This window comes from Aquila chrysaetos, chromosome 4 (genome assembly GCF_900496995.4).
Source record: "Aquila chrysaetos chrysaetos chromosome 4, bAquChr1.4, whole genome shotgun sequence".
NCBI classification, from domain to species: domain Eukaryota; kingdom Metazoa; phylum Chordata; class Aves; order Accipitriformes; family Accipitridae; genus Aquila; species Aquila chrysaetos.
The window spans coordinates 65,268,468-65,290,848 of record NC_044007.1 but is presented as its reverse complement, the minus strand read 5'-3'; the positions used below and the strand labels follow the sequence as shown (position 1 = coordinate 65,290,848).

Genomic DNA, 22,381 nt, shown 5'->3' with positions numbered 1-22,381 from the left:
CGAGCGCTGCTGCTTCTCTCGGCACGGCGACTCATGTTAGGAGTCTCATGTTATGAGACTCTCGGCATGGTTTCTGGCGCAGGTAATAAAAGTGAGATCAGAGGACGTCTTCATAAGGTGCAGGCAAACTTGTATTTCGGTGGAGGACACCTGAGAAGTATCTTAGTTGCCTATAGGAATGCTATAGGGTAGGGTAGTGTCTTCCCTGGACGTCTCGGGGGCTGTTTTTCCCCGATTGATGGGCGTCCTGTGCACTGCTCTGCCTGTAGCGTGCAGGTGTAGCAGGGGCACAGCCTGTGTGGTGTAGCCCTGAAGCACGTAAACTTGTTAATCGCCAGCGTGAGAGGCGTCTCTCTCCTCTTCTCTGCTTTGCTTCCCAAATTGTGTTTATAACTCCAAAGGCTATAATTAATCTCTCTGGATTAAAGCGGTCCTTTGAGCCCAACACTAGTAAATGGAACAAATTATTCTCCAAATAGCAGCAAAGTAAATATTTAAAAGAACACCATTAAGCGCTTTTGTATTTTTTTTTAATATTTTTGTTGTTCACCATTCTTTGTTTATAATACCCTTTTAGAAATGTGAGATTAACCATTCTTTCCTTACTAGCCTTGTGCTGTTTGTTTGTTTTCTCTTTGGCAAACAATAATGTTTTCCTCTCATTTTCATTCCTTTTGTTGTGAAGACCATAGTTATCTGTAGAGTTAAACTCATTTTCAAGACCATCGTCGATGAAGTAATCTGCACCATTGTGGAAGAGGGTGGGTTTATTCAATTAGCTGTATTCTGTCAGGATTTTATATAATGTTGCTCTTTCTCCTGGCTACAGACCCCGCAGCAGCAAAGCTACATTTTCCAGAATTGTGTATTAATAGTTACATGTTTTTCATAAAGTTTTGAAGCAATGTTGGATATTTTTTTTTTTTTTTCCATTAAGCTTCTTTCGTGAAAGTCTCATGGTTTTAGGACAAGTAAAGATGGGGCCGACACTGCTTGGCAATATAACTTTCAAAATGTAAGGCGTAGAAGGAAGAGAGCTCCAAAGGACTGAAACTGTAAAAAATTAAACCCATCTGTTTGTCCTTAAACTTACAAGAATGGTCCTAAACTTGATTTTGCTACAACTTGGATCAAGTCCCCTGTGGACAAATGGGGTGCACACTAGAACAGAAATGTAAATTAAACCAAGAACTCAATTTTTTTTTTTTTATGCTTTCTTGCCCTTTCCATAAACCACAACTCCAAAAAGTCCTAGCGACAAGCTGACTTTAAATATTTTCACTATGATTACTTGCCCATTTAAAAGACTCAAAATTTGACTTTCCCATCTGTTGTTGGATTTTGGACACTGAAAGTTCCTTATGGGAGCTTACATACTTACTTTGTGTGAAAATCCATCAGCTGCTGCCTGAAACACCTAGTTGACACAAGATGCAGTGATAAAACTGCAGGTTTGTCTGGAGTTAAATGGGGCTGCCATGTTTTACCAGTGTAACGTACAGTGCTCTTATGGAAACTGCTGTGATGGAAAACCATCTCTCTGGAGACAGGCTGAAAACACTGAAACACTTTTTCACATGATGTTCAAATAGGAAAGCTGCTGTTATGTAGTCTCCATATTCAGCACTTTATTTCTAACAAGAGGAGCTGTCTCATCTCTGCCTGTCTTGCTTCTTGCCTCCACTCAAGCTTTGAGCCCTTGTTGCAGGAGTGAAAGGTGAGAGTTAAAGTCACACAGCAGTTTCTCTCACAGGAATTAAGGTTACTGGCTTAACCAGTGTCACTAACCAGCACCTGGAAGCTCTTTTCTTTGGGTGCCAAACTGGTCCTTATCTTCTTTAACTGTAAAGAAGCAGCAAACTGATGGGCCTAAATAAAGGCGCATCTCGGAAGAGGGATGTGTTTGCATTGATGGGCTGGGAGGGTGGCTGCTGCGTTTTATGTTTTATGTTTGCTAACGTCACAGCTGAGGAGCTAATCAAGTATTTAATTGGCTAATAAGAAATGTTTTAATCTTATGACCAAGAGAAATGTTACCCTTGCTTCTTAATAGAGTTTCCTTAAATAAAATCTCTGTGTCAATGAAGTGACAAAGATTTTTTGGATTCAAAAGAAAGTTGTTTGTTTTTTTTTAAAGGAGTTTTCATAGGTCAATGTTCAAGACTTAAGTTTCTCAATTTTCTCTTTTTGTTATGCAGGTTTACTGACACTGCCCTTACATTGTTTTCTAAAGGACTGGGTTTCTTCTGTCCAGCTGGCTGTAGGATTAGTTTTACTCTTCTACAGATAGCTGCTTTAACTCAAGAGGCTTTCTTTGCCTCCTCTGTGAACAGAAACTTAAGGTGCACAGAATAAAGGCCAAATTCCACCCTCATGTACGCTCCTGCTAAAATCAGGTGTGGCCTTGAAGCACATTTTGTCCTAGAAGTGCTGCGGTTTGCTATCCTCTACTGCGGCTTTTTGTAGTTATTCTTGCAGGTGAAACTTTTCTGTTGAGGGCCGTGCTCCAGCCCCATGGACCGCATCCCTCCCCAGTGGAGGCAGGCAAGCAGCACTCTCTGTTCCTGTTCCTGACCTGCCTCCTACGGTATTATTTTTACTCAGGCTGTGGTCAGGAAAATCTTCTGCTATTCATAAGGTTATTTTATATGGTATCTGTATTTTTTATTACTATCATATCTTTAGTCTTCCCCCCCCCCCCCCCCCCCCCCCCCTTTGACGCATTACTGTGTTATCCAGGGTCGGAAAAGCGCCTTGAGACTGCCAAGTATTGAATGTTGTGGCCTTGACTCAGCTGAAAGTATTTTTTTCTGCATTTAATTGTTAATAATCTGAGTAGTCCTCTTGACACACAGTGTCTTGCAGCAGGGAAGCTGGCAATGTACCTCCGTGGTCACTTAGGGCCAACAGATGTTGGGGCTGAGGGTGATGGGCTGGGAAGTACTGATAGGGCTTATTGGGAGAAGAGCAAGAATTGCACCTTGCATGTGAAATGGGGTTGAGAGCCTCCAGGGTAGGCACTTCTTTGTTCTTAACATATCAGTAATTTGTCTCTGCTGTCTACATAGAGTAACATAATGATTTCTCAGGCACGGGGGCAGTGTTTGCAAACCCAGCTTATCAGCTGCCAGGGGGTAAGCCAGCTGGTTACAAAGTGCTTTCCATCTTGTTGGAAGGAGGGTAAAAATTAGTTTTCTAGAGTTACACACAGTGTAATGTGGGATACCCGTCATACAAAGATATATGCATGAGGTATATGTGCTTTGTGTAACAGCCATGTGCAAAGAGGTGGCCCAGAGCACATTCACTCTGTTAAGAGCAGACTTTGAATATTTTTTGAGGTCTTCCTGCCCCAGATGAGTCTTCGTTTTTATTTGGCATTCAAGCCACTAGCAGACTGTACCTGAATTTCCACTGAGTTGCATGCAGAGCGGTTTGAACCACCTGTGAGTTGTTGCTCAGCACTTCCCCAACTTGAGGCTTCTTTTTTTTTTTTTTTATTTTCATTTTTAACGAAAAAGAGCCCCAGAGCTATGACTAAGAGAGTAGAGGGGGATTATGCATGTGTTGATGAAAGTGGAAGGGAAAGTACTCTATTTTTTTAATCTTTCAGCTTCTCAACTAAAATGTAGTTTTAGGTATGCCAAAGAAATAATTCAGCCTGCGTGCATTCGGTGGTTAGTATTTTTAAGGCTCAACGTGGGCCCCCTCATTGTCATGGTGTGTTTAGCAGTGAAGGTGTTAGTTTGTTACGTTAGGCACTATGAACTATTTCAGTCCTGAAACGAAGAGGGAAGTATAATTTTTGAGGCCGTGACTGCTGCTGGCAGGTGGGAAGATGAAGAAAAGAAGTGAAAACTATTTAAATACCACTTGGCGCTCAGCAAACACGTAGTAAAAGCACAGGCCTGTGATGCCCCGGTCAGTAAGGGAGTGCCATAAAGGTACTTCTTTTTGCATCTAAGCGCCAGACAGGGCAGGAAGTAAATGTTAAAAGTAATCTAGGAGGGGGGGGGAAGAAAATAAAAAGAAAAGGAGCGTTTTATAGGAATAAAAGAGAGGAATGCTGCTTCTAGCCTGACCTTGTCAGGAAGGACGGCAGGGAAAAGAAAGGGTGTTGCACCTTGGAATGCTGCTTCCAGTGTCAGCCATCTCGTCCATTTTGTTTCCTGTATCTCCTGCCTCTTCTTCCCCTTTTCTTTTTTTCCTTCTGTCAGACTCCTCTGGATTTTTGAAATGCTTTAAGGAGAGACTGATTCACTCTTACTCAACACATGCTGTTTTTATTACGCTGGCTAATTCAGGAAGGGGCTGACTGAGTGCGAACTGTTGCGCTAGGCCCTGTACGAACACAGCTTTAGGCCCGAGGAGCTCGTACTCTGACTAGATGAGGTGGACACAAGTTGCTAGACTGCACAGAATATTTAAAAAAAACCCAAACCAGCCAGACAATAAACACAAAACGGTGGCGCGTGGCTGCATTTGGTTTGTGTCGGGAATTCCCAGTGGTACGGTGGGACTCGCTCAGATGAGCTCCGTGAAGGGGCGAGACGAGATGGGAGTAGGATGCAGGGAGGAGAGCAAGGGGAATGGGGGAAGGCAGGGAGGAGCAGGACCTCGGTGAAGGGAGCCGTGCCGTGCCATGAGGCTTCGAAGAGGAGGTCGGGCTGAAAGGAGGTGTGGGATGGCATTGGGGTTCAAACCCCCCAAGGCAGTGCCAGGGCGCTGGGTGCCTTGCCCTGAAGCCGTGAGGGTTCACGACACCCCGCACTGAGAGGTGGATAACTGCAAGAGGATTTCCGTGTGAAAACCAGAAGGTCTGGAGCAGTCGCACGAGTGGGAGACAGCAGCAGGAGCTCGCCTTGTCCATACCTGCTAGTGGGCCCACCCCCTTGTTATCATCAGTCTGCTAAAAAAACTGAACGCTCGGCTCCTTCCTAGGTTTTAGCCTAAAAAAAAAAAAAAAAAAAGAGCAGCAGCGCCTGGTTTTGGAGCTCTTTGTGTTTGTTACGTTGCAAAAACTCTTAGAAATCCATGGCCAGATACTGATTTAGTAATTAGTAAACTGAAGGAGAAGAGACAGCTGCCTCTGAATTGCTTACAGGTTATACAAACTGGGGGATGTAACACATTTTTCCCAGGCATGTTATAAGACGATCCTGTATGTAAATTGGAATGCTTGAATAGAAACATAATGACCTTACTAAGGTAGGAGAGATTTATGAAGCATAAATTTGGACTTTGTTTTGCTCAGGTATAAATTATAACAACCCCAAGAGCTGGAACTTTAATGAAAAGTGCCTTATTTCATAAGGCTTTTGACTTAAATCAAAAGTAAAATTTGTCCAGAGTTGCTTTAGTTTTCCAGTAAAATGGCGAGGCTGTAATTTGAGAGAGGAGAGGAACAGTAAGAATAAAACAGCTCAGCAAGTGAAAATAGAAATAAAAATGTATAGTAACTCCAAAGAAGAGAGATAGATAGTCCTATTAAAAGTTTTCTGTTGCCAAAGTGAGTGCATGAAACACAGCTGCCAGTGTCCAGTACCAGGACTTCATTGTTCTGCTTATATGAAAAAATGTTCCTCTGCGTGCAAGGGAATTCCTCTCCACCATTTAAAAATCAAACATTTTTCCTATATATCTTAATCAAATAATTACCCTTTAGATACTTCTCATGCCACACTCTCACTTACTGTAAATCCCACAGTATCATGCCACTGAAGGCAGTGCTTTTGGGGCATTTTACACCAAATGAAGATCTTGTTCTATATGTACAATCTTAAGTATGTTGAAAGCATATTGATTTTGCAGAATAAGCATACAACAAATTGGAGAATGTCTCAGTGCTAGACAATTGGTAACTACTGCTCCAGGCTTCCCAGAAATGAGGTAGTTTCAGGGAAGAACAGTGTCTCGGTGGCTTCTGTTAGATCCCTACCACGAAGATAAAAACGTTACACTGTGATTATGCACTTCACCAGTTAATTTTGGCTTTGCCAGGGAGTGGTTGTTGGAATATAAACCCCCCTCAACTTTACAACCCAAACTGATTGTTTTTATTGTTAACACCAGTGGGATTAATGCCAGAACTTTCAAATACAGCAAGTTGATGATTCAAATCATAGGGGAAGTTGGGCAGAGGCAAGGACCCTGTGCTTGCAGAAGGAAGAGCATCTGTTAGGCATTGTTTGGGACTCTGCAAAGTTCAAACTGTTCCTCAAAGCAAATTTGGTGGATCAGGACTAGATCAGTTACCTAGTTTGAACGTGTCTAATAATACCATCCAGAAATTTCTCTTTTATATCTGCCTTGGTGTAATCCACATAGTCCAATCCTGATGTGTGTAGCAAAGCCACATGTGGTTTGGTATTTTCTCATGATCTGAAGTTTCTCTGCAAAGCACTGCAGGTTGAAGCATCATTTTTGACCAGTACAGGCCTGTGTGTATCTCCACAGTGGCATTCTGTTACCTTTTCCCTCCCGTTTGGACTCTTGTACGCTCCTCAGGACTGCAGAGGATATCTCCTATGTGTGAGTATATATATTCCTGTGGTGCTGCCATCAGCAATAGCTTTGTGCTTTCATTTATCTTTAACTGTGGGTTGACATGAATGGGAAGAAGAACTGAGGGAACAGAACAAAGTAGAAATTATGCTGATCATCCCAAGGAAATGGATAACAAGAAAAATTCTGGCAGCCAGAATCACTGAAGTGTGTATTGAGGGGAGAGGAAGAGAGAAAGCCATAGGACATCTAGAGGGGCGGTTAAAACCTCCCTTGGCACATGCACCTCACACTGTGAAGTTGCTTGGCCCTTCATTAGTTTAGGCTGATGGTGGGAGCTGTGCTTCAAGAAGCTCATGCAAAAAGCGTTAGGCTGGAACAGGGCAGCAATGCTTTGGGATAATGCAGTCTGTACCCTTTAATGGTATATATTACCCTGACATCATACCAACTAAGGAACGTTTAACGATTGCCCTGTAGGCATCTTGGGTAATTTCCACTGTGTTCCTGATTACCACGCTCGGCGTTACTAGGTCCTGTTTTACCCAGTCTCATGTAATGTGGGTGGCCAGCAAGAGTGTTAAACAGTAATTCAAGTTCCTCTCACAACGGGGCAGGGTGATGAGGAACAGATAACACACAGTCAGCTCAAGTCAGAACTAAGGCTTGCTGGCTGAGCTTGAGATACTTCAGTAGATGAATGACTTCTCACGTCAGAGATTGCCTTTGTTATTGCTCAGAGAGAGCTTCTTTTGCAGCATTTTGAAGTTTTTAATCCGACTGTTGCACTGCTTTTATTCCTTGCAAACATTTCAATGGGGGTCTTATTTAAGTACCAAAGAATTTTGTGCAGGGTGTTTTGCTACAGCATGTCAAAGATACTTCTACTGTATTTAGGTTTAATGGTTAGTGTTCCTTTTTTGCAGGTTACCATATACAATAACAAGAGACACAATTAGACAGAAGTGTTGTTTAGACAGTTTATTGTAGCTGTAGGTCTGTGATATGAGCAACCAAAGCATAGCTCAGCTTGGAAGAAAATTTGTACCAAGATGCTAAGGGAGAGGGAGATTTACCCAGCCCTTATTTTACCTGTTACAAAGCAAGGAAGTGAGTGTGGTTTCTTAAAGGTAGGTGATAGTAGGATAAGCTTTGCCCTGAAGCTTATGTAAGATGCCCAAAGTAAGATTAGTTCTTCATACTTCTTCTGCAGCTTTTGGAAATGTCACGAGAGCTGCTTCTAAGGATTGCTTGTGTCTATGTTTAGTCCTTCCTGAATTGCCAATCTTCATTCCATGCTTACCAAACACTAGCATTTAAAAAAAAATATTTCCAAGGGTGTGGAAAGCTATTTGCCATCGTTGTTTCAGTTTGCACATTCAAAAATACACCTTTATGTTTAAGTCAGTTGCACAGGGGGTCCAGTTTTCAGAGTGGGCTTTTAGCTCTTCTTCAGCAAGTATTACAAACATCTGCATATAGGGATCTGCACTTGGGAATCCAGCTGCACAGTAACTCAGCTTTCTCAAAACCCTCACTTCTTGACACCTACCCTGGCCTTGGTGCCTTGTAAAAGCCAGTTTAGCAATTCTGGTATTTCTTAGTACTGGATGTTTCTATTACATCAAGCTATAGCATGTGAAATACCGCTTTGTGACATTTATAGTCATAAGATCACATTGTGTAGTGCTTTTATTTTCCTAGCAGTTTCTGGTTAGTGAGCGACTCCCTTCCCCCCCAGCTAGTAAACCAAGATTCAGGCAATGAAAATTGCAATGGTAGTGTTTTTAATCTGATTTCCAAATATTTCAGTAGTGCTAGGCTGTGTTTAGTGGGGTTCTACTGATCTGTAAAGGACTGCTAACGAGGCACTTGTGTAGATGTCTTTGATGTTAAATTTTTTGTTGCTCTTAACATTATGGTTCACAGTTTGCCCTTCATCCATCTTAAACCAGGTTTTCTTTGTTAACGTGTTAGGTTTGGCAATAGATGCTCTCAGTGGATATGGTGGGCTAAATTCTGGGGGAGCTGAAACTTGGGGGAGTCCCAGGGCTGCACAGGGTATAAAAGTAATGCACGGTTTAGCCTAGTGTTGGTAGATAATTTGTTTTCTGCAGGTGCATTTTACAAATACAAGTTTTACTAGGTCTCACTTGACTTCACTTTATTACTTTTTAACCCAGTAGTCTCATTCAAGCACTGGATTGCTTTAAGTTGAATGGGCCTGACTGTGGTACCAGTCATACCAGTAAAAGTCAAGAGCAACTTAGCTGCAGTCAAGGGAACCCTTTGCAGGAGGAGCATCAATGACTTTTTCTTTTATTCTCAGTTTTCTTTTGATTGCCCACAAGATTTATCAGCAGCAAACCTGGATTTTTAGGGAGATTAAAAGCATATAGTGAATTTTATAGGAACTGTGGAGGAAAACTGAGTTTTTCATTGTAATTTTCAGTTCCCTAGTCCTTTAATGAAACTTTTGGATCCTTGTTATACTTGGTGTGTGACTGCTACTGTGCCATATTTTGTGACCAATTTCTAGACATTATTTTCAATGCCTGGAATGGATTTGTAAATGTGTAGGGAACTTCTTTTCATGGTGAATTTGTTTTCCTTGTTTATAGACAGCATGGGTTTGAACTGGCAAATTGCTGAACGCTTTGGCCCTGATCCAGCAAAACTCCTAACTGCTGGCTTGATTTTAAGCATATGAGCTGTCAGGTTGGAATCATTGTTAACTGCTTTGTTGAACCACTTGGCACCTAATGGCTTGAGGTTAGAGAAGAATAGAGAAATCTTTCTTTTCTGTAATCGATGCCAGTGTAAATTGCATATCCTGAAAGGTACTGTAGCATGCAGACTTTACAGAGGATAAGACTAGGGGAGGAGCAAGTCTCAGAATTGTCTTTTGTGGATACTCTGTTAATGGATTCAGTTACGCTTCAGTGATGCTAAGGGCAAAAATCCAACACTTCGTCCTTTTAAAGTGCAGAATCTCAATTGAGAAAGTGTCCATGTGAAAGACAAAAGTGCTCTCTCAATTGATGCTTATTGTAGCTTGGATATGGGTGCTTACTTAACATGGATTTAGAGCATGAGATACTCCTTCTCATACAGGACCCATGGGGGAAGATTTGCCCTCCTACTTTTTAGAACTTTGTTTTCCAGGTTGGTGATCTCAAATCTCAGATATTAGTTCATTATCTCTGTTACTTCAAACAACAGAAAAATAAATAGCCATTAAAATGATTTTTTTTTTTGTCATATCACAGCTGTAATTTTAGTCTTGTTTTGGAGCCATAAGTTAGGGGTAGTTACTCCAAGTCAGATACCTCTCTCTCTCTCTCTCTCTTTTTTTCTTTGAAAGGATACAAAATCACTGATTTCTTGCCTTTTTTTCTTTTTTTCTAAAGACTAAATTTGGGTTTGGTTTGTAATATAAGACACTCCCAAACCTTGTGTTTCTTTGAGATAACAAATTCATCAGGCAGTTGAAGGCATCAGCTACACCTACCAGCACTTCAGAGGTGTGTGTTATCTCAGAATAGCATATGTCTTGTGATGTCTTACTGCCTAAATAGCATTTGAGGCAAGCTGCTGTCAGCAAAAACTAAATATTTGGGGGGGGGGGGGGCCCAAGCACAAGCACAAGCACATGGGATCTTTTGGAAATGTGAACCTCGGGTCTAAACGCCCCCCCCCCCCCCCCCCAACATTTTCTGTGTGTTTTAACAATAGAGGTTGCACACCAGCGTCATTATGGTGAAAGACTTGATAGCAGTGAATTGGGATGATAATGGGATGTAAAAGACTTCATTTCTTCCCATCCCCACTGTACCCCAAGGTAGTGGAGCAGATGCTGCATTTGCTGTTTGCCTTTTGCATGTTTTGCTAGCTGTGTAGCACCATTGAACCAAAGGTGTATTCAGTTTTCTGTGAATTAGCCTTTATTCAGTAGGTAGTAAAGCCTTTTTTAGTAGATAATGAAGCAAATAGATCCTTCTCTTTCCTTAAAAGAGAATTCAGGAAGTACAGCTTAAACTGCACATGGAACACATTAATTCTAAACCCCTTATAATACTTTGCAGAAGTTTCTTGTCCTTGCACATGCCTGTATCCACATGCACAGCAATTTCCCAGAAACGTCTTAACCTTAAGTACTGTTGAAGCCTGGAGAAGCCCTAAAAAAAACCAGTCAAACACAGAATGGCAAGGAAGGTTGTAACAGGAAAAAAATTAATCTTTACTTGGATGGTTCTGGGACAACAAAATGGGTGCATGTAAGCGAGGATCACTTACTTGCTTCTGTAGTGCTAAATATGTTTGCCAAGGAAGTCTCAATGCTGTTACTTGTGTGGAAATATGGAGTGTTGTTTTTTTCATTAGTTTATATACACAGACATGATATATTAGTTATAATTCAAACATAATCACTTTATTTTGCAAGTGAAGTTGTTAGAGTTTTTTATCTCTGGTGTTATCAGCATGCAAGTGCCTAATATTAAGGCCCGTAATGGAAATGAAGTGTTATTAATGCATAATGAAATTTTTATGTGCTAGTAAAATTTTCTGCTACACTGACCTTTCTTGGTCAGTTATATTAGAGCAAGAAATTTGAAAAAAAAAATCTCTTGGGATATGTTCAGTAAGTTGAAATACTGAGTTCACTCAACCAAGGCATCATGGAAAGTACTCTTCATACAGTATTTACTCAAATTCCAGTTTTGCAACTTTCTTTGAGGCTTTCAGAAGCCAAAAGGAAAGAAACATGATACCTAGGGGAGGTGAAGGTTGGAATGGGCCAAAAACGTAATGTAATTAAAAACTCTGTCAAGCTGAAAAAGGTTTGAGAAAGGCAAGGCAAAAATTCAGAAAGTGTGTGAGTGTATGTAGCAAGTGTAGATTAATATATATAAACGGGAAGGGGCTGATGTGTTACTATTAGACATGCATCCAAATTATGCGAACAACTTCTTCTGGAAGCTCATTGATACTTCCAAGCACACCTCTGATGCTGACAGCCCTCTAGAGATCCCTGTCGTAGCGGGGAGCGGATGGCATACAAAAGCGCAAGTCAGGAATGTGGTCTTCTTCAATAACTACCTTATCTGTGAATTTGCTTGCTAATGTGAATATGTTTGGACTGATGCACAGTATTGAAAGTATCATGCAGCACATACATTGTAAGATAACTCATCTACATTTCTTTTGTTGAGGATCTGAATTTAGAGTGAGACAAAGTGCCATTTTCCGACGTATCTCAGTGGTGGTGCGGGCGAACCGGGCACTCAGGCTGGCGCTGCGGAGAGCAGGGTGCCGTGGGGCAGTGGACGGGACCTAGCTGGGGGCATTTCCCTTTGATCCAGCTCGTCGCGATGATCACACGCTTGGGAACCGAAGGAGGTGGCAGAAGAGTTTGTCTTGAAGGGGTTGGTCTGGATTCAGGCTCTTGTCAGCTGCAAACCGTAGGTGGTTTATGTAGGAATGGTAGCAAATGGGAGCCTTAGGAGCAGCCTTGGGAAAAGGCTGAATCAATGGCATGAGGAAGCAAGCTGGAGGTAAGCATGCTATGTTTGCGTAAGCGGTGCCACGGCGTTAGCTTACTAATGGGAGAAGGGCCATGAGGATGGCTGAGGCCTGGAGCAGGACACGCTGGGGAGGCTGGCAGGCTGCGGGGCAGCCTGTACAGGCACAGTTGGTGCTTGAAAAATGAGTATTGCTTAAAGGAAGGAAATGAGTGACTGCAGAGTGCACGTGGAGAGACAGTGGAGAACCGAGGAAGGAGGCACTGTAGCTGAGCATCATCCTGTTCACATTAGGGTGTGGGAGTGCATCGGAGCGGGAGGTTACACAGTGCCCCTGCCACAACCCTGCGTGAGCAGTCCCAGCGCTCGAAGCCATGCACGGCAGTAGAGCAGGTGAAAGAAAAGCAGGTAAAAAGTTTCTTTCAGGTCCTGAGAATGGTGGAAACTGAAAGGGGAAGGAGAAGTGATAACAGCGAAGCGTACAAATGAGGGATTCTGTTTTGATACGTTGCGTGTCTTAGTGTTTCACCTGGTAAATCACAAGGATGGCTATATTCCTTTGTACCTTTTCATCTGAGTGCTTGAGTGTCGGGAGATAATCATTAAGTTTGGAGAAATACTTTGAAAGAAGACATTTCCAATTCTTCTATATCTGTTTCACTTTCCTGGTGTGCAGGGAAAAGGAATAAATATATTTTTATCGAAAGTGTCATTGAATGGGAAGATTCAAAATGATGAAGTGCTGGACTTTGAAAACATGACTGTTAAAACTGGTGTGGCTGGACCTCTTGGCTTAAACGTAGCATGTCATTTCAAAGGCACTAAAGCCAGATGCATAACTTGCCCCAGATGTTTAGATTCAGTGAAGCAATCACACATGGTGTTATGAACAAAGTTGCCTATACCCTAGTAATGGATATTTTATGAATAACACTGTAATTCCGGACACCTTTCTTTGCCTATATTTTCACAGAAATGTATTAGCACCCATGGCAAGCACTGTGTTTGTCAAACCAGCTTCAAAATTTTAATGTATTGTTTTCTTGTTATAGATACTTGAAAGTACTTGCTATGTTTCTTTCCTTTAATGAAATTAACAGCTTATTGAGAGCTAAGGTTGCACACTGGATTCATAATCAGTTTTGCTTATACGGAATATTTTATTTTCTGCCTTTCTTTCATTTTGGGGTCCTTTATATAGTAACAGAACTTCCATTAACTCCTGCTGTTTATTCTTTACCCTTAAGCTATAGCCCTTTGTTGCAGCATCACAGTGTTGACCCTGGAACCAATTACTGTGCATAACAACCAGAAGATGATGAGGCTTATTCTGTAGCCGTTGTTTTCCAGTAGTCTTGGTGTACATAAGTCTCTTGTAGTACATGAAGCAGTAGGATAAGTCTGTTTAAGAACTTTGTAACACTACCTGGCCAAAAACAACAGTAAAAGCAATACGGGAGAAAATAGGCTCCTTTGCTGATCTCTTGTTTTACAGTCCTGAGAGTGCAGCTGGGAAGGCTACAACATTCTTCCTGCATTCAGAGAGTTGGGATGTTCTCCATTAGTTTTGATGTCTGTCTCTTCCCTGGAAGTGAGTGCATGTGCAAATGTGATACAGATGTTGTATGAAAGCTTAATTACTCCTCTCTTTACTTTAAGCTGTGGTACTGTTCTGTTTTGACCCCCGCCCCCCACCCCAAAAGACTTTTCCTGAGAAGAGAAGGGAAACCATTTTCCCATTCTTCCTTTACTCAGGGGTTAATTATATTCTGCACTGTGACTATACCTCAGCAAAAGCTGAATGGAAAAACAAGACCCTATTGACAAAAAAGCGGAAGTTTTTAGGCTAGCTTAGATTTTTCTGTTCTTTTCTAGGACTTAGAAGTCCTTACCAATTTCAGCCAAAAGAAGAAATCCCACCCTGAGGTTACGTTTCATCCATGCGCTTTGCTTCTGAGAGAGCTTAAATCTCTCTGCTATTTCCTCATGTTTGGTTGCTGGTCGTTGACAGCCAGCTCCGTTAAATTGTCACAGGTGCAACTGTAAGCAGCTAGCAGGAACTGAAGAAACGCGGGTAATCCCACTTAGGAAATCCCCTAGTAGCTTGGTGCTCACTCAAAGCAGAAGACCAGAAATACAGTTAGTGGCAGTTAGAAAAAAGGAAGAAAAAAAAATCGTAGCTCATGAATCAAAATTAAAGGGATATTCTCTGCTCTAATTTCTGGGGTCAACATGCATTATCACAGCTCTTCTCATGGAGGCTTCTGTATCTGGACTTCTGAAACTAATTAAGGAATCGCTTAGTTATGCTCTGAAACTGTACTCTGGTTCTGGGATGCCAGATATGCAGTCAGATTGGATAAACACATTTATTTTTATTTTGCTGTATATTTATTTCTATGTATGCCTTTGTGCCCATTGACTTTTCATGCTTTCACAATCGCCAGTGTAATCTTTTCCCCGTTTATTTTTAAACACCCCCTCCAATACAACAAAATGAAACAAGCCATTCTTTCAAGATGTCTGAGACATGACTTGTTTATATTTTCAGATGAGGAATAACAAGAATAGTCTCATAATTTTTATGAACAAATGTAACATGGAATTTTTTCTTAGTCACCTGAATCATCAGGTAATGAGATTGTCAAAATCAGCTTCTAAGATAACATGGCTTGTAACTTACGTTTGTGGAAGAGGATTAATTGAGCAGATCTGAGACAATTTTGGTGTGTGTTTGGGTTGTTTTTTGTTTTGTTTTTTTTTTTTTTTCCCCAGAAGTGGAGCTTCCTGTCTGTTTCTGGAAAGATTGTCAGATTTTTTTGGGAGGGAGAAGTATGTGAAATGCATTATTTCACATGCCATTTAACAGAAAAAATTAACAACCCCTTCTTGTCTATCAGCTCTGTTGGTTAAAAATACTTTTTTTTTTTTTTTTTCCTTTTCCTTAGTTCTTTTAAGGAAGCAGCTTCCATTTTCCTGGAATTATAGATACGACTTTTTGTATTAGAAAGAAGCTGAGTGACAATGTCACAGAATCATTTTCAAGTGGAATGCTTGGCAAAGTCCCCAAGGGAAAAGTAAAAGAAAACTTTAAACAGGGATCAAAACAGAGAGTTGAGTAGATAATGGTATATCTAAGAACTATGGAAGTGTTTATGACCAGAATCTTCCAGCAGGATTTCCCACTGCGTGTTACTATTTTCAAACATACAGCTGTGTCTAATTATCTAAAGCTTATGTACAATGCAATTAATGATATGCATCTGAAGAGCCAGGTAACAGGGCAGCTGACTGTGTATGGGAACAAATAACCCAATTTGTGTGCAATGTGTGCACACAAATGCACGAGGAGCATATTCAGATGTTCACAAACCTTTGCAAGCCTGGCTTGTGGGCCAGTATCATCCACTGCACTCAGTGTGGACACAGGTATGTGAACATTGAGTAAGGAAAATAGAAGAGAGACAGCCAGTCAGTTGGGAGCATAGTGTTTAAAGTTCAGGGAAAGCATTTCTAAATTCAGTTTCAAGCCATAAATAAAAACAGTCCGGCAAATAGTTACTGCAAAATTAGAGGCATTGTGACTTTTAAAATTTCTGAACAGCTGGTATCATGACCCTGTATTCTTTGTTATTTATGGAAATGTGTTACTTGCCAGACTGTGAAAATGGCTGCCTGCTTGTATATGTATTATTTTCAAATCGCTTGTAAGTTAGCAGCTGCATTTTCACTAAAAGCTTAATAAAAATATAAAAGATGGAAAAGACAACATCTCTTTATTAATACCTAGATACGAAATTCTTTAAACATGCAAATCATTTGTGCGAAACAAAAAGGCTGGAAAAGCTTTCCCAAATAAATGACTGTCATCAAAGCTTCTTTCCATATAAGGCTCGTATTTCAGATCTAAGCCTAACTAAAAAGAACAGAAATACACAATCATCACATATTAAGAAATGACTGCCTTCTGATTGTGGAGTAATTTTACTAGGCTTTCTTTAAAGTGCAATTATTTTTTTCCTACATTATGGAGTTCATTTGAGCTTTAGATCTTGTATTTTGCTCAGATGTTGTAAGGCAAAGTTAATCTTTATAATTGATTTAATAATGTTGCTATTAGTATTTGCCTGTCCCTGTCAAATGTTGCACAGGCCTTTTGACTTTGCAACTAGCTGGGGAATTATGTGGAAATGGCAGAGGTTAGTGATAAATTATTTGCGTGCAATCAAATATGTTTCCCTCTCTGTCTTCCCTTTTCCCCACCCTGCCACCATACCAAGGGCTTAGCCAATTCAGCTGTAAGTTTCTTAGTGAAAACTGTTCAGTCTCTTCAGCTGTCCTGTTGCCAGAATGGTATTTCAAGCCCGGTTCATCCACTTGCCTGGAAGTCCATATCCATAAAACTCAGGAGTGGAATAGCTGAGAATCTGATCCATCAAAAGCAACCACGGACTGTACATGTGCAAGGTGTCTACAGCCTGACCCGCTACACGCAAGTCGTTGTAAAAGAGCTTGGTGTAAGAAAAATATTTTAAAGTGAAGATGGGTGCGGGATTGGGTTTTGCTACTTACAGGAAGCGTGAGAGAAGGGGTGCTGCTGTTTCGTTCAGGCAAGATGTTAATTAGTTTCTGGTCAAGAAGTGGCACCATGGAGTTGGTGGAAATGATGAGTGGGAGGTGGTAAGAAGTCAAGTACAAAACCAGTATTACTGACGTTGGAGTCCACAAGACCAGAGTATGCAGGCTCCAAAACTCAGTCAAAATAGACAACATTTATCTCCTGGCAGGAAAAAGTGAAGACTTGAACAAAATCTTCTTCAGGCCGGTTTGCTAACAGGCTGAGTTGGAAAGAGGATGGCTTTTGGAAAGGAAAGTTTGAGTTTGTCAAAAAGACTGTAGCGTTTTTTTGCTTCTGTCAGACATAAGCCTAAGAACTGTGCTGTCTACAAAATATATAATGCTAATTTGCCAAAGCCCAAACAGGTTTTTTGACAATCCTTATGCTTCCAGTATACCCTGGCCTGCCTTGTATGCAAAGAGAGCGCCTTAAGGCTAGTGTGTCTAGACAGGGCCTTGTGTTTCAGCAAAGGGAATTAAAAGCAGGCTCTGTTGTCCTTAAATTTGCAGAGAGATCTTTCTTTCGACTACCTGCCTCTCATAGGTAATGGAAAAAATGTTACATCTGTGTTGTGTCCTGGGATGTGTGACGATAAGGAAGGTGTTTCAGGTGTTGCTCGTCAAAGGATGTACTATATCGTGGCTTGTTTGAATGCTGGTGCTGTAAGGAGTAAATAGTGGGGCTGCTGTTCTTAGACAATCCCATTCAATGTCTCAGGCTGTCATTGTAGTAAAGGATTATTCTAACATTATAAACCATACAAAGGCAGCTCAGGGAGCTTGACCTTCTTAAATCTAAGATGAAATTACGATCTGTTTTGCACCCTGCAGTATAGACTTAGAGAGTCCAAGATGGTGATTCTTCAGTTCAGTCATGGTGAACTGTAAATAAATTGCCCTATCTTACAAGGCGGTAGTTAATAGGCCTGTTAGTAGTTAACAGATTCTTACCTTGCTCCGAGTTTCAAAGGTGTGCTGCCATTTGCTACTGCTGGATTAATGCCATCGGTGGAGTAAGTTACTTAGGTAACACCTGTGTCAGGATTAATACAGTGTCAGTCGTGTTGGAAGTCTTAGTTCCTCAGGCATCCAGTGTAGTTTGTAAATATAGCTACTCCTGGTTTATTATTTACTTATTTTAAAAGTAACATCAAAACTTTGGTCCTATGGCAAGGCTCTTTATTATTTGATTGTAGGTCACAGTCATTTTATCAGGAAGACACATACTAGATGCTCAATGCAAAGTATGTAAAGGAATGCGAGGCAAATCCACTTTTCAGCCTTCAACTCAAACAACCAAGCTTTTAAGAGATTTAAGACTGAAACCTCAAGTTCAGATTTAGCTGGTGTATTTTATTCTTGACAGTAAATTGTGCAAAATAGGTAGACATGAAATGCTGTTTTGATGCTTCACAAAGGGTAGTGTCTTGGGTCTCAGAAAAATTCAGCTTTTGTTTTCAGGTAATGATTCCCTCATCACTGCTGGCATCATTGAAAATATTTCCCTGTAGTGCCCCTCCATCCTTCATCTGCAGTGCTCTTTGCTGTTGGTGAACGGCAGGTTTAGAGTTTTGAATAATAGGCTGGGACTCAAATGGATAACCTCTATCAATTATTCATGATAGATCTCAGAGTAGCCAGTGTACAGCACTGACAACATTCATACCTTTCTACTGTAATATGAACTGTAAACGATATAGTGATTGATAGACTACAGATGACCTTTGGTCATTTTTATTAATTCCTGCTGCTGAGTTCTGTAACCTGTTTTTTATTGCTTAAGCCATGGAGCCACTGGGTTTTTAAAAACTCCAGCTGTCCAGAGCTGGGAGAGGCTCTGAATTTACTGCTTATTATCTGTTTATGTTCTTTGGACCATTTCTCCTTCCTTTGAGGTTAATAGTTGTATCATCAGTGACTTCAGCGGGATCGTAACAGGTGGCTTGTACATATTTAGAATAATATTAGGTGAATGAAATAAAATGTGGTTGGGGGTTCTATACCGTGGCTGATGGTGAGTAGATGTGAGTAGAGCTGTGGGGAGTTCTCCTCAACAAAAGCAGAGAAGAGAAAGGATGCTTGCCCTTTGCTCATGGCCTGGTTCTGTTTGCCTGGTAAGTTAATACAAAAAAACCAGACTGAAACAATACAAGGATTGAGGTGTTTTGCTTCCTAACTTGTATGCATAAGGGTGTTCCGTTGCCATACATTACATATACTGTGCTGTGAAGAGCCTCAGATGCAAATTTAGTGTTACAGAATAAGCTGAAGTTTTAAGATCATTTAAATGGGTTTACTCGCTGTCCTACTGGAGAAGTGTTTCCTGAAGTCCAAAATGAGGAGAAGGCTCTTTAATTTTACATTTGTTTTGGTTATGGAGTACATTGCTTATAAGCACAGTAATTTGGGTTTTTGCTAATTTGTTTGAGAACATGCTGTAGGTACATATCTACAGAAACGTAGTTCTGCATTTGAACGTGTGCCTCACCAGGAGTTCACACGAAGGGCATATTTAGAAGATAAGAATAAAATTCAGCCAGACTTGGGAGAAATCAACACTGGCCCCTGTGCTGGAAGACAGAAGGGGATGGGAGGAAGTCCTAGTCCGTGACAATAGCCAAAAGTAACCCACAGTTGGCAGATGAGCAAGAAACATCTATTTCGCAGGAGACCTACATGCACTCTGTTCCAGGCTCTGCCAGCAGAATTGTCCTTGTTAGGCTTTATAGCGATGTCACCCCCTGACCAGTATAGGTCTTGTGGAAGGGACCCCTGGTGCAGATGCAACGATGTCAGCCAAGTGGCAGTTTTAACTGGTTTTCCTGTAGAGGAAGGGGGTTTTGGCTGTAACAACACCAATATAGCAGTCTTGCCGGGATATCTGCATCCATGCTGACAGCCCTGTGCGTGTCCAGTTTTGGCTCCTGGCAGGGATGTAGCCTTGGGGCTCTTGGCGTGAGGATCCTCACAGTGACACCCCGGCCGCTCTCGCCATCAGACCTGTGAGGCAGGGCTTCTTGGTGTGGGGTGACGTGGATGGCGGTGGCTTGTGTTGTAGTAACAGCTACGCCGTGACTCCAATGTGGGTGAGGGTGCTGTTGTACTTGGCGTTCGCGCAAGCAGGGAACAAAAAGCGTTTGGAAACCCTGCCACCTGTGCTCACAAGGTCCCTTCAGTCACAGGCATTAAACGAGGCAGTCTCTTCCCTTCAGCTTCATTCCAGGGAAAGAGCTGTGGCAGGCTTTTGCTGTACGCGCTGCAGGCGCTCAGGAGACTGAACGCGATGTATTAGGTTACCAAGCAGTTCTGCCAGCACACCTGAATCCTGATCCGGCTGCCGTGCCTCCCCCGGCAGCCCTGGAGCGCCAGGCACCTCTCCCCAGGGACCGCTGGTCCTTTCTGCTCCTTTTTATTAGCAGGAGGTCTTCAGTGTAGCTGAAAGCAGGGCTGTTCTCCACTCACCAGTCCACCTTAACAGAGCGTTAGTGGCCAACATATTTTGTTGATCAGTGTGATTCCAACTCTGCAATAATATGTAGACTAACCAGATGGAGGCTTGTACCTCTTGTGATTGTAAAATTAACCAGAATCATTGATAGTTACGAGAGTGATGACGGAGACCCAGGCGCTGTCAGAACAATGTGCTTTGAGGCATGCTTAAATCTGTTAGGACAATATTTCGTGTTGGTGCATGCTCAGTACAGAATTCAACCACACAGCAAAGTGCGTCCACCTCGCTCTCAGCTGTGAGGGTGGATAAGGCATGAAGACTAATCACTACTGAATTTGACTCAGCAAAGAAGCGGTAGGTCCTGCTTCATTTAGAGGTGCATCCAAGAAATTTCACTCACAGGTCCAGGTGTCTGTATTTTTAGGTTTTGTTTGTTTTGGTTTTTTAATAGGTCAAAATAGGATTTTCTAACTTTCTGAAGAAAAGAAAGTTTTTTTTAATTGGAACCTAGTGTGAGAACTTACAGGGAATCAGAAATTTGTAAGAAACAGCTGGAAAAAACAGCGGAGAAGGCAGTGCCATCTCTATTCTCTTCCTGCCACACAGCCCACAGATATCCTGTTCATTTACATCAGTGACTAAAAGACCTATTTAAATGAATGAACTTCATGAATTAATAAGTGCGGGGGGGGGGGGGGAGAAACCTGCATTACAAAAGGTACTTTGTTCTTAGATGTTGAGAGTAAGAGTTTGGTTTGATATTTCATAACATAGCACTGACTGCCGTTTGCTATATTTTGTAATAACACCCCTAGTAACATGAGATCGCACCACAGATTCCTGCTATTAAATGGTTATTCAGACGTGTTGCACTACCAGCAGCTTTTTGCTTGCATTTGAATTATTAGGTGTTTGAATTAGCAAAATGTGGATTAGCAAAGTTTTTGCTTCACTACTGGTACAGCAGACACTTTAGCCATTTGGTCGTCAGCTATAGTCGTTCTGTGTTTGACCTTCTCAAAATAATGCCTGCTAGTGCCTCTGTAATTAAACATCTGTCAGGGTTTTCAAAATGCCCTACGAGTTCTCTTTTTTGGGGGGCAGGGAACAAGCCTCTGCTTTTAGGGGGAAAAATGGTGTGTGTAACAGCAAAATGTATTTTGGCTGTTTTTGCAGGGGGGCAAACTTAGATCAGCAGCTTTCTTCTCCATTTTGGCTGATGTAAATAAGCAGTAAATTTATTGAGACATCCGGCACAAAACTGGTGTGAGAACAGAACTTTGGGCTTCGTGTGGCAGCTTGAGCAGATGGGTGCTTCTTACTATTTCTTAAAAACTGAAATGACAGGGAGATTAGGGTTTAAAAATCACAGCTTCTGTCGCATGCATTAATTAAAGGGTTTTAGTAATTTTATCTTATTGTTCTAAAGCATACGGTCAGCTACTTTCAATTTTTAAAAGTACTCAGCCCTTCTCTGGGAGCCACGGCTGTTTGTTCAGTTAAATTCCTTCTGATTAAAGCTCCCTGAATAGTCATTGCCTTCGTATACCGAGACCAGCTCTGTTTTCTCTATGCTACGCTGATAATGGGGTCACTGGGAGATTTCTGAATTACAAGTTCTAACCGAAATTATAGCGCTTCAGGGATGCTTCGCTGCTCAGCACAGTCTGATGCGCCTCAAAGTACCATTGGAGCACTTGGGGCAGTGGCTCATACGTTTCTATTCCTGACTCGTTTTGCTCACAGGGGAAGCACTGTAGCAATTTTGGTTATTTCCTATCAGGTCCAAAAGATCATATTTTTTAATATGGAGAGAAGTTGGAACCCAACCTCTGCAGTGATCTAGCAATACTAGCTTTTTTTTTTTCTTTTTTTTTTTTTTTTTTAAGATATGCCTGCAATAGTCTGTCCTTTATTACTTTTTCCCTGCAAAATATAAACCTGCAGATTTTTCAAATCTGAAAACGGCATGCATCAAGATTGCCAATTTAGCAGCCTTGGATGGGAGAGGTAGGCCTCCTCTGGGGTCTCAAACTGATGGGTTGTGAAAAGGTCGCTTAAAGAAAAAGGCCCTTACAGTAACTGTCATGCAAATTTTATTTAAAAATGTCAGTCTTATGGATACTGTGAATTTGGTACTGGTTTTGCTTCTTCCAACAAAACTTGACATTCCCTGGAAGAGCAGATGTTCATGGAATGAACCCCTTCTGGGGAATTAACTAATTAAGAAGGTCGAGCTTCTGCGTTCTTCCAAACTGTGTATCCCCAGGCTGCAGTGTGGTGTCAG

The 22,381-nt window shown here is 41.5% G+C and overlaps 1 protein-coding gene across 4 annotated transcripts in view; it reads left to right on the top strand.

Annotated features, from left to right (window-relative positions):
* The window catches only part of ZNF516 (zinc finger protein 516), a 105,705-nt gene that overhangs the window by 46,140 nt on the left and 37,184 nt on the right, over positions 1 to 22,381 (top strand). The window lies entirely within an intron of this gene.